Source organism: Lithobates pipiens, unplaced genomic scaffold (genome assembly GCF_037356315.1).
Source record: "Lithobates pipiens isolate NorthernLeopardFrog02 unplaced genomic scaffold, aLitPip1_a1.2 Scaffold_13, whole genome shotgun sequence".
Classification (NCBI taxonomy): Eukaryota; Metazoa; Chordata; class Amphibia; order Anura; family Ranidae; genus Lithobates; species Lithobates pipiens.
Genome location: NW_027507718.1, coordinates 393,601,483 through 393,618,341, shown reverse-complemented (window position 1 = coordinate 393,618,341; position 16,859 = coordinate 393,601,483).

The window sequence follows — 16,859 nt, the reverse complement described above, 5'->3', positions numbered from 1 at the left end:
ATGGGATCTTTGGAAGAATCACCATCTTATAGGAAGCCAGTCGCGTCCATGATTAATCAAATTGGGATAAATGCTTGAGCTTTTTGTCCATTTTAGCTATTCAAGGTTTAAATTCGGCAGGTGCTAAGGAAGCTGTGAAGGATGTGAGAGTAATGCCGAGATAGGCTATCCCTGCTTAACTCCATGTATATGGGAGTTGGTCTGACAGGGCAGGTTTCATGGTAGGGCTTACATCTAGGTAAAATATGGTTAGGTAAAAATAATGATTTTGTAAAATTGACCTTATAGTATGACAGGTTACTAAAACGGTAAAGAACATTATGGACAGAAGAAAGAGAAAACAGCAGGTCTGTCAGGAGCAGGATAACATCCACGTTCATGATTGATGTTGGGTGAAAGTTAGATCGGGTGCTGGGATCTTTCCCTGGTTTAGGCAGGGTAACTATATATGCACTCAGCATCTCAGGAAGGAAAGAGGCTAATGAAACCACCATTGTATAGACATTAAGAAGGTGAGGAGATAGAGCAGTGTTTCTCAATTCCAGTCCTCAAGGCGCACCAGGTCATGTTTTCAGGCTTCCCTTTATTTTGCCCAGGTGATTTGATCAGTTTCACTGCATTAGTAATTACCACAGCTGTTTCATCTGGGGGAAATCCTGAAAACATGATCTGTTGGTGTTCCTTGAGGACTAGAATTGAGAAACACTGCACTAGAGTGTCTTTAAATGGTTTATAAAAATAATTTGAGAACCCATATGGACCAGGGGCTTTGCTACTGGGTAGGGATGTTATGACTTTACTGATTTCAGGTACAGTAAATGGGGCATTAGGCTTCGAAAGTTAATCATTACAATAGAGACAGCAATTTTATGGAAGATAAAAATGCAATGATATCTATAACAAAAGGTTGGGGCATATGCTCATCTTTAAAGATTATACAGCAATCCATAATGGTCAGCAACGGCATCAGCAATGCCTTGCAGGTTTAGAATTTTGTGCATAGAAATGGAATGTATCAGATGGGAGATCCTTGTCCTGGCTTTTTGAGCTTTTATTCTATATGGCTAAAAATGTACCCACCTTTTTGCCATTAGCATGGGTACTTAATGTCAAGTGTTATGCTACGTACACATGATCAAATTTGCAGACAGAAAAATTTTGGATGTCAGGCTGTTGGCGTAAAATCCGACCATGTGTATGCTCCATCGGACATTTGTTGTCAGACTTTCTGCCAACAAATGTTGGCTACCATGTCTTCAAATTTTCCGTCAACAAATGTGTGTTGTCGGACTTTTTGATCGTGTGTACACAAGTCCGTCAGACAAAAGTCCCAAACAAGCATGCTCGGAATCAAGGACGAGCCGGAAGTGCTCGGTCTTGTAAAACTAGCGTTCGTAATGGAGATGCAGCACATTCTCTTCTTCTTTATAATGGTATAATAATGAAGCTGCTTTGCTGCTTTGCTGCTTCTGACAAACATATTTTTTTCTAGTGATCTTCAGAATAATATTTTTTTTTCAGGTTTTTTTCTACTGATATCCAGAATATTATAATATTTTTTTTTTTTTTTTTTTCTAGTGATCTTCATAATATTTTGTTTCTAGTGATCTCCAGAATAATATGTTTTTTTTCTAGTGATCTCTGGAATGTATATATATATATATATATATATATATATATATATATATATATATATATATATATATATATATATATACTTGTGTCAAGTTGCCCACAGCACCATTATTGTATTTTTTAACTTCAAAGATACAACTAAGGGGGTGTCCCTTGTTAACTTGACTTTGTATTTTTGAAATGTACCTGCCTACTCACAAAAAAACTGTCCTTTTTGAAGTAAAACACATAGTCAAGTATTCTTCAAAACAAAATGTTTTAATTCAATAAGGAGCACAAGGTCATATCAAAATACAGAGGAAGGTAATGATGGAGAAACAGTTGGAATTGGTGAAGCCTTTGTACCCCAGGGTATACATCAATTCTTTGCCTAAATTGGTAACCTAAGGAGTTCATTTAATAGGGAGCACAATATGGTCCAGGTCTCCAAGAGATCGGGAGCAGCAGCAGATAACATATATTTCCCAAGGCTGTGGTCTTCCAACAGCCTGCATTTTTTGACAGACCACACCAAAACCAGATCATCACTCTCAACACTTCCTTCCATGCTTTCTTCCATGCTGCTGTGGTGGGTGGGGTGGCTGTGTTGTTCATGGAGGTGGTGGAGAAGCATGGTCCAACTTGCACAGGTGCGTTTGACGGTTGAGCTTGCCTCGTCCCCTTGTTTAGGGCCTGAAGAATTATTTCTTTGCATATAGTGTGCTGAGCCTCCTTCATCTGTTTTAATTTATTGCCTGTCAGGCATCCAAACATCTCCTGGCCATCAGGGGCCATGCTAATTGCAGCTGTAGCATAGTGAAGAAATGCAGCCATTTCCTCCTCCTGGACTTCCTGGCTCTTTTGGTTGGAGGGCAGAGGGGAGGAACCTGCGATTCTGTCAGGCTGATTGACACAGCCTCCTCTTGGTGGAGGCTGAGACTTTCCTGTGTATGAAACTGGTCCATAGTTTTAGGTTTTTGATCATCAATCACACACAATTTTGAGCTCATGACTGTTGCAAATTGAATGTTAACAAATTGAAAAGACTATCATTCTGCCCCAAGCATTTTTCATTCTTGTCCCAATCATTTTTGCCCACTACTGTCTATTGATATGTTAAATCAGAAATTTGTGATCAATAACATCTAGTTAACATCATAAAATTTTTGACAAGAAATATGTTCAACAATGTTATACCTGGGTCAAGCTGGGCTCCTCCACATCTTCTTCCTGGGTGGAAGGTTCAGGTTGGACCTCAGGAGCCTCAGCTGATGTTGAAGGAACTGTTGAGAGTGATGGCCTGGATTCCGTCTGGTCAGACAAAAAACCCAGGCTGTTGTAGGACCACAGCCTCAGGACATACATGTCATCTGCTGATGCTCCGGATCTCTGGAATCCTGGACTTTCTTGCGCTCCCTATTATATGTGCTCATCAAGGTACCAATTGTGGCCTTCAAATAGGTGATGTCTCCCATGGGACACACAGTCTTCATGAATTCCAACAGTTTCTCCATTGCTGCCTTCCTCTTTAGCTTGTTTGAATAGTTCCTGCATTGTACTTGCCAGAAACATTGCAGCTCCCTGTAGTTTTCAATAAACTCTGGCAGGAAATCTGGGGCTGTAAATTTATTAACCATTTTATCTGCAAGACAAAACACAAGACAAACTCTAATGTCAGGATAAACTCTCATAATCTTGTCCCAGTATAGGCCTCAATCTATAAGCACTATATACATAGTATAGGCCAACCAATGATGCCCCAATTTACACTTGTACCTTTGTTCCAATGTCCATTTGTGCGAAAACGATTTTCCGTCCTCCACTCACAAATCGTACCTACGTCCTTTACAGCGACCGCTCATTATGCTTTATATACACTGTGCATGCATCAAACTCCCCCCTGTCCATCTTTCTAGTGTATTTCCTGCCTCTTCTCTTTCAGGCCAGTGGGAGAGCAAATGGAGGAGAGACAGCAGGTGCCTGCGTAAAGCAGCAACGAAGAAAGCCCGGAGCAAGGCAGTTCCCAATCCAGGGGAGATATAAGGCCTCAAATACGTCCTTTGAAGAGATGGTGGAGATGAAAGACATCTTAAAAAGGACAGACTATGATGGGAATTATTAATTGTATCAAGACACAGAGTGGTACTGTGGATACAGCATCAATATAAAGTGCCACCTCCTATAATTTTGGAATAGCAAGAGAGAGTGGGACTTGGACTTTTTAGGCACAGTCAACAGATAATTTTATACAAAAATAGTTTATTATAATATGAACACATAAAAATACATGATCTCTAAAAATCTACATTGCTAATACGATACATCATAGTGTTACTGCTACTAATATAACCAATGATATCTACTAGGAGACAAGAGAATGAGTAGGAGTCATTCCATAATCATAATGAATACAGGAATGTGGTTCAAAAACAGGTAGATGGTATAGTGCTGTTCAAATATTAATTTGCTTTACATGTTGTGCACACATAACGCTTCTTCAGGAGCTTTTATATAGACTATCAAAGAAAAATGGAAGAAAGGAACATGTATGAATAAAATGCCTAGCATTACAAAATAACAAAATAACATATATATAAAGTGAGTTGTTGTATCTTTACCCAGGGTGGCCAGTAACTGAGTGTCTAGAGTGTGAGAAAAAAAGAGGGAGACAAACCAAAATACTTTGGGGGCGTGCATAATATAGTATATCACGTATGTATAAATTACAGGCATGAGCCCAATGCGGGAAGCCTAGATCCAAACAATGATGTGTAGTCCATCTTTGGGTGTCCAAGGCAGGTGAGTATCAAGAAATGTCTAATCTAATTAATAAGACAAAATGTATCCATATATGGTGTTGCATATATTAGTAATATTCACAAATAATTATACTAACTGGTAGTGTGGATTAATTGAACGCATATGAATTTAAAAACAACACGATCTTCCACAAACGGAGATATATAATGGCCACAGGGTGGAATAGTAAAATGACTACAATAATAATGAAATACTGGAAAAGGTAGGAGAGGTAAACTATAAGGTACACCAACCAGACAGGTATAAGAAAGAGCATATTTATCATGTAAATTTAATAAAGCGTGGAAGGACAGGGAAGCTCTCTTAGCCCTGAGTGATCAGCCACTTAAAAACAGGAAGGCATAAGTGAGGTTCAGATACCTGAGTCTATGTCAGTGTCCCAGCAGCAGGAGGTGAGGGAGTTTCTATAGTGCAATAAAGACTTCTTCTCAGACTTTCCCAGCTGCACAAATGTAATTAAACATGACATTGTCACTGACACCAAAGTTTGATTGAGCCTTAAACCTTATCATATTCCAGAGGCCTGCAGACGAGCAGTAATCAAGCAAATTCAGAGGATGTTTGACCTAGGAGTGATAGAGAAGTCCAAAAGTGAGTGGTGTAGTCCTATAGTCTTGGTTCCCAAACCAGATAGGTCCTTGAAGTGTCAAAGTTTGATACATATCCCATGCTCCGGGTTGATGAATTGGTAGAGAAGTTGGGCCCCACCATGTAAATAATCACTCTTGATCATACTAGAGGGTATTGGCAGGTTCCCCTGACAAAGGAAGCAAAAGAAAAAACTGTGTTTGCACAGTTTGAGGGATTATGGCAGTATGTGCAGATGCCCTTTGGGTTAAATGGAGCTCCTGCTACATTCCAAGGGATGATGGATGAGATCCTTAGCCCACATCAATTCTATTCTGCAGCTAGATGATGTGGTTATCTGGAGCACAGATTGGGAAAGTCACCTACCCAGAGTCCAGGCTTTCATAAACTTCATCAGAAATGCCTGCTTGACCATAAACCCAAAGAAGTGTGCCTTAGAAGAGGGTTAGAATAGGTCCAGTATCTGGAATACACCATAGGGTGGATCCTAATCAAACCCCAGGTCCATAAGGTAGAAACCACTAAAGACTGACCTGCTCCAGCCACCAAGAAACAAGTGAGAACCTTCCTAGGCATGATTGGGTATTATCGGAGGTTGATCCCAAACTTTGTCACAATGGCAGCACCCTTAACTGACCTCACCAAAGGCAAAAGCTCCTCAGTAATGATTAGGTGGAATACTGAGGCAGAAGCAACTTTCCAAAACCTGAAGGAGGTCATGTGTAAAAAGCCTGTTTGGTGGTCCCAGATTTTGGCCCCATGAGTTTGTGGTCTAAATCGATGCCTCGGTTATAGGTCTGGGGGCTGTCTTGTCACAAGTGGTAGGCGGTGAAGAACACCCAGTGTTTGAATCAGAAGCCAACCCCTGCAGACAGGGCAGGACTTAGGGTGCTGGGGGCCCCTGGGCTTGAGTCACTTTCGGCCCTACCTTCTATATTAATTTGTTGCCATCTGGTGCAGTAACAATATAATCAATCCAATCGTTATTTGAAGTGCCAAGTTACTTTTAAAAGGTGACTGGTACCGTAGACAGTGTTAAATGCTAAAAAAAAGTAATAATCTATTACTGATTGAAGCTTGAAAAGCTTTTTTCCAATGAATACTGATACTGATGACAGATGGCACTTATACGTGACACTGGGGACAGGTGGCACTGGGGACAGATGGCACTGGGAACAGGTGGCACTGATGACAGATGGCACTTATACGTGGCAGTGGCACTGATGACAGATGGCACTTATATGTAGCACTGGGGACAGGTAGCACTGGGGACAGATGGCACTTATATGTGGCACTGGGGACAGGTGGCACTGGGGACAGATGGCACTGGGGACAGGTGGCACTTATACATGGCAGTGGCACTAATGACAGATGGCACTTATACATGGCAGTGGCACTGATGACAGATGGCACTTATACGTGGCACTGGGGACAGGTGGCACTGATGACACGTGACACTGATGACAGATGGCACTTATACGTGGCAGTGGCACTGACAGATGGCACTTATACGTGGCACTGGGGAAGGGTGGCACTGGGGACAGATGGCACTGGGGACAGGCGGCACTGATGATACGTGACACTGATGACAGATGGCACTTATATGTGGCAGTGGCACTGATGACAGATGGCACTTATATGTGGCACTGGGGATAGATGTCACTGGGGACAGGTGGCACTGGGGACCGGTGGGACTGGAGACAGGTGGTGCTGGGCACAGATTATCATGGCACTAGTGACAGGACTTTATTTTCCACAGTTTTTTTTTTTTTTACTCACGAGCTGCACGTTGCTCTCCCTCCTCACAGGCTGTCTCTGTGAGGGGGAGAGCCGGCGATGAGAGATGATCTCATGAGATCATCTCTCATTGGATACTCAGATCAGTGATAAATGGGTGCTGTGATTGGCCATTTAGCATGATCTGTGATTGGCTGTGTCGAAGGTATACGAAGTAAACAAGAGGAGGACGTCCAAGGACGCCCTCCCAGCAATTGCTGTCCGTGCTGTAGCCTGCTATAGCGCGGACGCCTAGTGTGAAGAATTAACAGGCAGGGCTCACGGGGCCCCCTATTGGACGGGGCACATGGGCTTGAGCCCCGTCAAGCCCTATGGAAAGTCCGGCCCTGCCTGCAGAGGTAAATTATAGTATTGTGGAGCGAGAGTGTTTGGCCATTAAGTGGGCCTTAGAGGCTCTATGGTACTACTTGCTGGGGTGTCACATCCGACTCATAACAGACAATGCCCCCTTGAATTGGATGATCCAAGCTAAGAACCATAATGCATGGGTTACACATTGGTTCCTGGCGCTCCAAGATTTCTCTTTTAAAGTGGAGCACAGAGAGAATTGTAACCGGAAATACGCATATGTCCTTTCTAGAACCCACTGTTTGATAACCGGTGTTCGAACCCATGGATTCAAACAGAGGGGGAGGTATGTGACAGATAGTCCCTGTCAGTGATAGATGAGGTGTATCTGCCATGCAGGATCTTGAGGTTCTTAAGATAAATGAGTGACAGTGAAAGGTCTGTAGGCAGCAAGGGGTTAAGGACTGGTCACACCTTGATCCCCCTCCTGGGGTATAATTTTGACTTAACCTGAGCAGAATCAGTGGTGGTGCTGAGGGAGAAGTAAGCAGGCTGTGATGGAACATGCTTGCAGGACTGAAGCAGGCTCAGTGAAGTCTATTTTTAGCCAGGCTTACATTTTGTTTGATGGACTTTTGCTTTGAGACTATATTTTCTACGCATGCGTGGGAATCCTTGTTTGCTGACCAAATAAATATGGGTAACATTGCACATGGCTGAATCACCTCTCTGAGAACTCTCTACTTGAAGCGAATCGTCCAGACAAGTCAAAAGGTATAGAAAGACCTTATGACACTGTCATAACATACCAACATATCTACGCAAGGGACCCTATTCCTGCCAGAAGACTGTTTACAGAATAATGAGTTATACTTTTTTTTTCCTGGACATAATCACTATAAATACCATAGACATATTTAAAAGTATATGATTTAAATCATAACACAGTGTTGCAAGGTATCTATAAAAGATTTATCCTGACTCAATATCCCATTGCCGTAAAAATGATTTCTAAATAATAATATGGGTTATTTACATGTAATCACCATTGTTAAAAACATATGTGTCTCATATAATCCCATTATATACTGAGAATGTTGGATTTTTTAAAATTATTATTAGAAATATCATATGTATTAGTAGTTTAAGTATGAGCATTTATAAAAAAAATATTATATATATATTGTATATATATATATATATATATATATATAGTTATTTTCTTCTAGAATAGTCTAAAGCCCCATACACACTATTTACAAACATTTGTTATTTATTAAATTAAGTACAGGTTAAGCTTTAATATTTAGTAGGAATTTAGCAGGAATGTTGTAAAACATGCTGTGTTTGTATCTGTTAATAATGATTTTAGTGTATTTTTTGTGAAAATATTGTTTTGTAAACATTTGCGCAAATATTGTGGGGACTTTAAAATCAATAGTACCTTTTTTTATTCTACTGGTCCTTTGCTTTCAGAAAATGGTTTGGGGAGATTCACAAATTCTGAATACAGTAAAGCCCCATACACACGATCAGATTTTCTGCTGATTTTTGTCTTCAGGTTTACCAAAACCATGCAGTGCAAGGGCCTGCCTGATTGCATATAAATTGAAAGTCCTAAGGTTTGACCTTATATTATATGGTTTTGGTAAATCTGAAAAAATCAGCAGAAAATCTGATAGTGTGTATGGGGCTTAAGACACACACATACACACTATTAGATTTTCTGCAGATTTTTGTCTTCAGATTTACCAAAACCATATAATATGAGGTCAGACCTTTACAAAGTTTCAATTTGCATGCAATCAGGCAGGCCCTTTCATTATATGGTTTTGGTAAATCCGCAGAAAATCTAATAGTGTGTATGGGGCTTTCTAATAGTCATGACTTAGCTGAGGATGACACCTGCTGGTTAACAGAGGCAATGCAAAAGAAAACATAGATTTGATGAATAAACAAGTCCACCAATGAAAGGAAGATTCCATCTTCTGGGCTGACTTAGTAAATTTTTTATGACCTTATTGTTCGCAACTGAATATAGTATAGTATATAGTATATATACTCCATTGAATACACACCCACCATCATACATCATCTGAACAAAAGCATCACCTGGCATTTCAGTGATGCCCAGACACAGCTCCCACATGGTGAGACACCATTTTAGGAAGGCAACTACAACCTGTATTTGGTGGCCATCTTAGGAGATTCTGGTAGTGACAATTTTAAGCCAATAGCCAATTTGAAAAGTAGTACCTATAATATAGTCTGTTGATACATTTGCCTAGATTGATAAGCCTAATGCTATTGTTTGTTTGGTAGCCAAATCACTAAACCTATATGCTCCAATGATATAGCCATCCAATTTTTTATTTTCCATTTTTTACATAGTTTGATGGTCATTCCTTCTGCAGGGGAATGACCGTTGGATTCTTTAAAATGCAGACTATTGTTGATAATTGGTTATATATGGTTATTCTGTCTACGGAGAGAATTTAATCATTGAGTTTAATACTATACAGTACACAGATATATATGTAGCAATAACCCCCGAAGGAGCTGCTGGTTAGATTTGGGTTTACCATTACCTTCTTTCTACTCACTTCACGTTGTCAGGTCACCTTGAGGCCAGGTGACAGATGCACACCATAGGGGTCAGGAGTGCGCCACAAGGTTGTGGACCCTATGACTGACTGCTGCGGACGGGGGTCAAGGTGATAGGAAGGCAGGGCCGCCAGAACACCAAGATGGATCCCACCAGGGTTAGAGCATAAGATTCCCTGGGGCACGGAGTCTAAGAGCCAGCAGGTGTTCACCAGAGCCTCTAGTGGTGAGGATGGACTTGGCTGCAACTGGCTCCAGGTCGCGACCCCCAGGGTCCCCCAGCTCACACCCACAGTAGGCAACAGGAGGATAGGGATGGTGAGGGACAAAGCCAAGGTCGGGACCACAAGCAGACAGGAATAGCCAGGGACACGCCAAAAGGTCAGGATCACAGGCAAACAGGGATAGTCAAGGACACGCCAAAGTCGGTAACGGAACAACAGCAGAGCACACAGCAGGTAACAGGAAGCTAACACACAAAGGTTGATCAGCAGGGTTGACCTGCAGTGCACAGGTTAATATAGAGTTCTCTGATAGGAGCTAGGGTGGAGTCATGCCAGAGGATGGATTACAAAAGCAGTCAGGTGAGGGTCGGCTGGTCTCTAGAGATGAACATATGGAAACAGGTAAGCAAACTCTATTGCAAAACCATGACAGTACCCTCCCTCTTACGAGGCCTCCCCCTCCCCCGCCTGGGTCCAGCCTTAAAGGGAAAATCCAGATGGAACCTCCTCAATAGACTAGGAGCAAAGACCTCAGATGCAGTGATCCAAGACCTCTCCTCAGGGCCAAACCCTTTCCAATGTACGAGGTACTGAAGAATGCCTTTACGGAGCCGGGAATCCAAAACTTGACTAACCTCATATTTTAGATTATCCTCAGAGACTGGAACCGAGGTAGGGAGAGGACGAGAGGACTTGAGGGCTAAAGGATTTTTAGGAATGGGTAAGGGCATGAGAAGATCAGGAGCCTGAGCAGGGTCCCCCAGACCCTTAAAGATGAGCTGGGCATCCAGAACAGGACCACCAGACTGGGCAAAGGCCAGTGGATCCCTGAGGTCAGGTTGGTTAGAAGGTGACATGTCACAAGAGTCAAGCTGGATAGCTGAAACACAAACAGAATACAGAGAACCTTGAGAAAAAGATTGAAAACCCCACCTGGCCGAATGAGGCAGTCTATCCAAAGGATGGATTGAGCCTTTTAAACGGGTTTGAACGGACATAGTAGCAGTAGGGTGAGGCCAGGTCACAGAAGGTCCTGAACAAGATGCAGGAAGCTCATTGGGCATGGGCTGGACTGGCATAACTGGTGCAGAGGCCGACTGAATAGTATTGTCAGGTGTAGCGACCATCTCAATCGCATCACAGGGCATAGCAACTGTGGAACTTGCAGACAAGTTAGCCTGGCTGTGCGTCCAAGGGATATTAGGGACAGGCAAAGGTAAATGGTTATGCAAACTGGAGTGAATGATCGACTCAGGTTCATAGGTGGGCCCCTTATCCAGAGTACCACATGACCTAGAGAGTGCATCAGTCCGACTATTGCAGGACGCATCCCATAGATCGCTATATACAGCGGGAAGAGCAGAAGATACTGGGATGGTGGTAACAGGTACTTTCTCTTTTGGGGTACCCTTGAGTAGGCAGGAAGAGGAACAGGAGGAACCCCAAGCCAGGATCTGTCCAGCAGACCAGTCAACGTGTGGAGAATGGAGCCGTAACCAAGGAAGACCTAATATGATAGGAGATGAAGCCTTAGGTAAGACAAGGAAGATTATCCACTCCTGGTGGAGTGTCCCTACTGACATCTTAACAGGAAGAATCTGGAAGCGGATAGGGCCCCCTGGGAGAACAGTGCTATCAATCGTCAAGACCACCAATGGCGTTGTAAGGGGCAAAAGGGTAAGTCTCATGGAGGATGCAGTTTCCCAATCCATGAAATTGGCAGCGGCTCCGGAATCCAGATGTGCTGAGACTGAACGAGAGGAAGCACTGACATGAAGCAACACAGAAAGGAGAAGACGAGAAGGTGAAGGTGAAATTTCAGGGTCTAATACTCCACCTTCCAGATGTATTAGCCCTGAGCGTTTTTCCGGACGAAGAGAACAAGTGTCACGGAAATGACCTTTGGCCCCACAATAGAGGCATAGGCCCAGAGTTCTGCGCCTAGCACGTTCTTCGGGAGATAACTTAGTCCAGCCCAACTGCATAGGTTCCTCAGTAGGCAGGGGGTGCTCCTCGGATCAAAGAGAAGGGACTGGGGGCTCAGGCTGCCTAAAGAACGGGGAGTGCTGGCATCTTTTTTCCAGGGCCCTCTCCTGAAAGCGAATATCGATCTGGTTACACAAGGTGATGACACTGTCCAGATCAGCAGGAAGGGATCTTCCAGCTAATTCATCCTTCACTCTATCAGAGAGGCCATGTAAAAGGTTGCAACTAGGGCCTCATTATTACAGCTCAATTCAGCTGTGAGGATACGGAACTGAAGAGCATACTGTCCCACAGAAGCGGACTCTTGACGGAGATGTAAAAGAGCGTTAGCCGCTGAGGAGACACGACTCGGTTCCTCGAAGATATTCCGAAAAAGTTTCAAGAAATCAGACAGGCTAGAAACCACTGGATCATTCAGTTCCCACAGAGGGGCAGCCCAAGCTAGCGCCTCGCTGGACAGGAGGGATATGATATATGCTACTTTTGCCCGATTGGATGGGAAGTTTTGGGGGTGAAGTTCAAAATGAATTGTGCACTGGCTAAGGAACCCCCTGCAAGCCTTGGAGTCCCCAGAGAAATGGACCGGAGCTGGTAGTTGTAATGAATGTGTGGCTGCAACTGATGCGATAGGTGCAGCAGCAGATAGCGGTTGAGGTTGTTGAACTGGGGGTCCTAATGAGGCCTGAACCTGTTCAAAATGGGATGCCAAATCCTGAAGGAATTGCATCATCTGGGTCTGATGCAATTCTTGGGTCTCAAGTCTGCGAACTAAGCCCTGCAGCGGATCGACTGCAGAAAGCGGCACGTCAGCCGGGTCCATGGCTGATCAAACTGTCAGGTCACCTTGAGGCCAGGTGACAGATGCACACCGTAGGGATCAGGAGTGCACCGCAAGGTTGTGGACCCTACAGCTGACTGCTGCGGACGGGGGTCAAGGTGATAGGAAGGCAGGGCCGCCAGAACACCAAGATGGATCCCACCAGGGTTAGAGCATAAGATTCCCTGGGGCACGGAGTCTAAGAGCCAGCAGGTGTTCACCAGAGCCTCTAGTGGTGAGGATGGACTTGGCTGCAACTGGCTCCAGGTCGCGACCCCCAGGGTCCCCCAGCTCACACCCACAGTAGGCAACAGGAGGATAGGGATGGTGAGGGACAAAGCCAAGGTCGGGACCACAAGCAGACAGGAATTGTCAGGGACACGCCAAAAGGTCAGGATTACAGGCAAACAGGGATAGTCAAGGAAATGCCAAAGTCAGTAACGGAACAACAGCAGAGCACACGGCAGGTAACAGGAAGCTAACACACAAAGGTTGATCAGCAGGGTTGACCTGCAGTGCACAGGTTAATATAGAGTTCTCTGATAGGAGCTAGGGTGGAGTCATGCCAGAGGATGGATTACAAAAGCAGCCAGGTGAAGGTCGGCTGGTCTCTAGAGATGAACATATGGAAACAGGTAAGCAAACTCTATTGCAAAACTATGACACACGTCTAGGGATGTCCCGTGGTAGATGGCCCAGTAACTTGAGAGACTGACAACAGATCCACTTGAATGGATTTTATTTGCAAAATGTAGACAATGATCAGTCTCATAAAATGGGATCAGAGGGTTGAAAAGGAAAGTTCAGGTACTCTTAGTGTCAAAGTCAATGTTGAAGAACTTGCTTACTTTGACTTCATCCAGAGAATAGCCATTCACAACTGGATGCAGTCAAGCTGGACAGTCCCTCTCTCACAAGGCCTAGAAGCCAACAAGGTGCTTACTCAGCAACAAGTCTCTGCCACAGACGTTGTTGTAGAACATACAAGATAAGTCTCTCCCACAGATGTTGTTGTAGAACACGTAGGAAAACTAAACTTGAAGAACACTCGTGGGATACCTGGATCTTTCAGCCAGCTTGCCGATATCCATGAGACCGGATTCTCTTGGGTACTTCAGCCCTTCCAGGCTCTTACTAAGAAATAAACCCGTACGTGGTCTTCTTCTGAAGAGTCACTGGGTCTCTCCCAAACCGGAGACGGTACCCAACCACCTCAGAATCCTCCTTTAGTTTCCTTGCCTTGGGCTAGCCAGCCCCGAGACATCAAGATCGGGTGGATCCGCACCCCAGGCCATAGCCTTCCTGGGAGCTGGTCAGGAGGACCAGGACCATGACGTTAGTACATCCTCCTGGACCGGAACACCGAACCACATGACGTCCGCATCTTAAATACCCTCTCCCAGAAAGCACAGCAAGAGCACCACTCCCCCTGGGTGGACTCCGAGAGAGAGTAACTTAAACACCCAACCAGACCATAGTTCCATACCTGCCAGAAGAGACAGTGCCCCCTGTGGTCAGGCGGAACATCTCATAGTCCAGTCAGACAGATGCCGAAGTCCAAATTTAGACAATTGTACCCAAACCAAATTGCGGTTTAGGTATAACCTTAACTTTGAAAAACACTTAGCGCATGCTCTTCAGGAGCCGGCGCTACATATACATATATCATCTATGGTTTAGACAATTTTAATGAAAATATTGTAGTGTCTATGTCCACTTATTAATCAAACAATTTATAGTGAATATTTATTAATAGTCCAATCCATTTTCACATTGACTTGCTATGTTATGTCAAAGGATTCTGCTTGGTTTAAAAAAAATACCAGTGGCAACCAGTGGAAACGTTTTTGGGGGGGTTGGCAAACAGTATGCCAACCCCCCCTCCAGGTTGGTAGGTCGGTAGCACTTATCCCATCACCGGCGGTTTCCCCTGCTCGGCGGTGGTCTCCCATTCTCCTGCTCTCCATGGGCCCTCACGTTGGCAGCGGCATCAGCTTCTGTTTCTTCCCTCCTCGGGAGCCAATCCGGAGTCTTCTCTTTTCGGACAATTGTAAAGCGGGTCTCACACCTGCTTCTGATTGGCCAGATTGAGGATCAGTGTTTCATTCACTGTTTTAACACACCTGCATGGGATCGGAGTGCATTCTTTGCACCCTGAGCCCATCCTATTTTGAAGCCTACTAGAGCCTCTGGCTCTGATCAGCTGCTTCAATAAAAAAAAAAACCCTGGCCACTGTAATTCACGCGCATTTCTCTTCGCAGATCTTTATTCCTATGACCTAATGAAATTCTTATTCAATTCCTACATGGAAAAAGGAAAAAAGTGGACTGTCCTTCCAGATATTGAAATGTGCTATCAGACCACTATACTTATACAAATTCTAGACTGGTTTGGAGTACAGGACTGTAAACTGTAGGTCTTCCTATTATGATTCTACCATGGTTAACATCCAGTTTTTTTTTTTTTTTGTTCTTTATCAGACCCCATTTTTTTTTTTATTCCAATCATCATGGTATGAAAATAGATTAGGCAGAAATAGTCTCTCACCACCATATTGGCATTCTGATGCACCATCCTATATGACCCATTGGGGTTGATTCACTAAAGAAAAATATCATGTACACTGCGAGTGTACTTGCTTCAGAGCTTTGTATATGAGGTAAAACATTATTTTGCAAAGAATACTTAATCACATGCATTTTTGATTGTACATGATTGGATGATAGAATTCAATAGATCTTCCCCTCATTTCAGAGCTTTCCCTCATATCTAGAGCAAATGCACTTGAAGTGCACTTGCAGTGCACAGTATATTCACCTTTAGTAAATAAACCTCCCTGTCTTTACCTGGGGTCAATGTTATCTCATCTCTTTGTGGGGAGTGTGGTTATAGTACCTACAACTGACCCACTTCATTTACTTACTACCACTGGGATCTGACCTATGCATGTAAACAGACCTTCTTTAAAAGCATTTGTACCTCCACTGATATCCATGATCATCTTGCATCTTATTTTTATACAGCTTTCCTTCGCATTTTTAGGAGACTTGTATTATATGAAGGAATGACAAATTATATTTTTCTTTCTGATGCTAAAATCAATAGCTTTTGCCTCACCCACAAGTCAAGCATGGCTAGTTGTATTCAAGAACAGAACTTTAAAATGTTGACCTGCTGGTACAAGTCATCACAGAGATAATATCAAATTTAAGTAAAACTGAAAATTGCTTACTGATGGCTTTTTTGGATGGTGCTCTGATATGAGCTTGCTATATTCTTTCTTCCATATTGATGAAGCAAAACAAGGCTTTACTTCCCTGTGTGTATATAGCATATATGACTGCCCCTTCAACCCTCTTTACCCTTACCTGGCTTAAATTTTTTCTTATTCTATAATTTCTGCTCTTTTTATTTATTTTTCCATAAAATTTATTTTATTAATAGAAACAGGTAATACATGGGATAACATACACAGAAAACTGACACGAGTACATAAACCAAAAATCCTGGTCAGCACTGTAATAGTATAAGTAACATTACTAGTCCTATACTGATCAGTAAGCACATCTCCTGTTACTTAAATGTGCGGACTCGAGAATCAAGTGGTCTTCTGTATGGTGGCTACGTATGGTATCGAGTCTCGAGTATGTGTTGTGCATCAACAGTTGGCGAAAAGAAGCGTTTTGTGTATGTGGAGATGGTAACGTCGATGACTCGTGCTTCAAACTCAACATTTGAGGTTGTGTGTAGGTAATCTGGAGGAAAGTATAGCAGCGAGGATGGTGAGTATACAGTTCAGTCGGATTGGGAGGGAGAGGGATGGGGTAAGGGGGGAATGGTAGTAGTTGTGGGTTAGAAGAACTAGGGTAAGAGAAGGGGAAAAAAAAAAGGAGAAAGGAGAAGGAAAAAAGGGAGAAAGTGAGAATGGTCAAGGGGGGGAGAGGGGGGTGTTTGTCTCTGACTCCCCGTTAACTGCTCTCGGATGATAGATTCTTCTGTTCGGTTAACTAAAGGAATAGGTTTTGGGACCGGATACCTGAAGTTCAGTTAGTATGGGATAGGTATGGAGAGGAGGAAATTGGTATATTATGGGTGTTGTTGACGAGATGGATTAAACGAG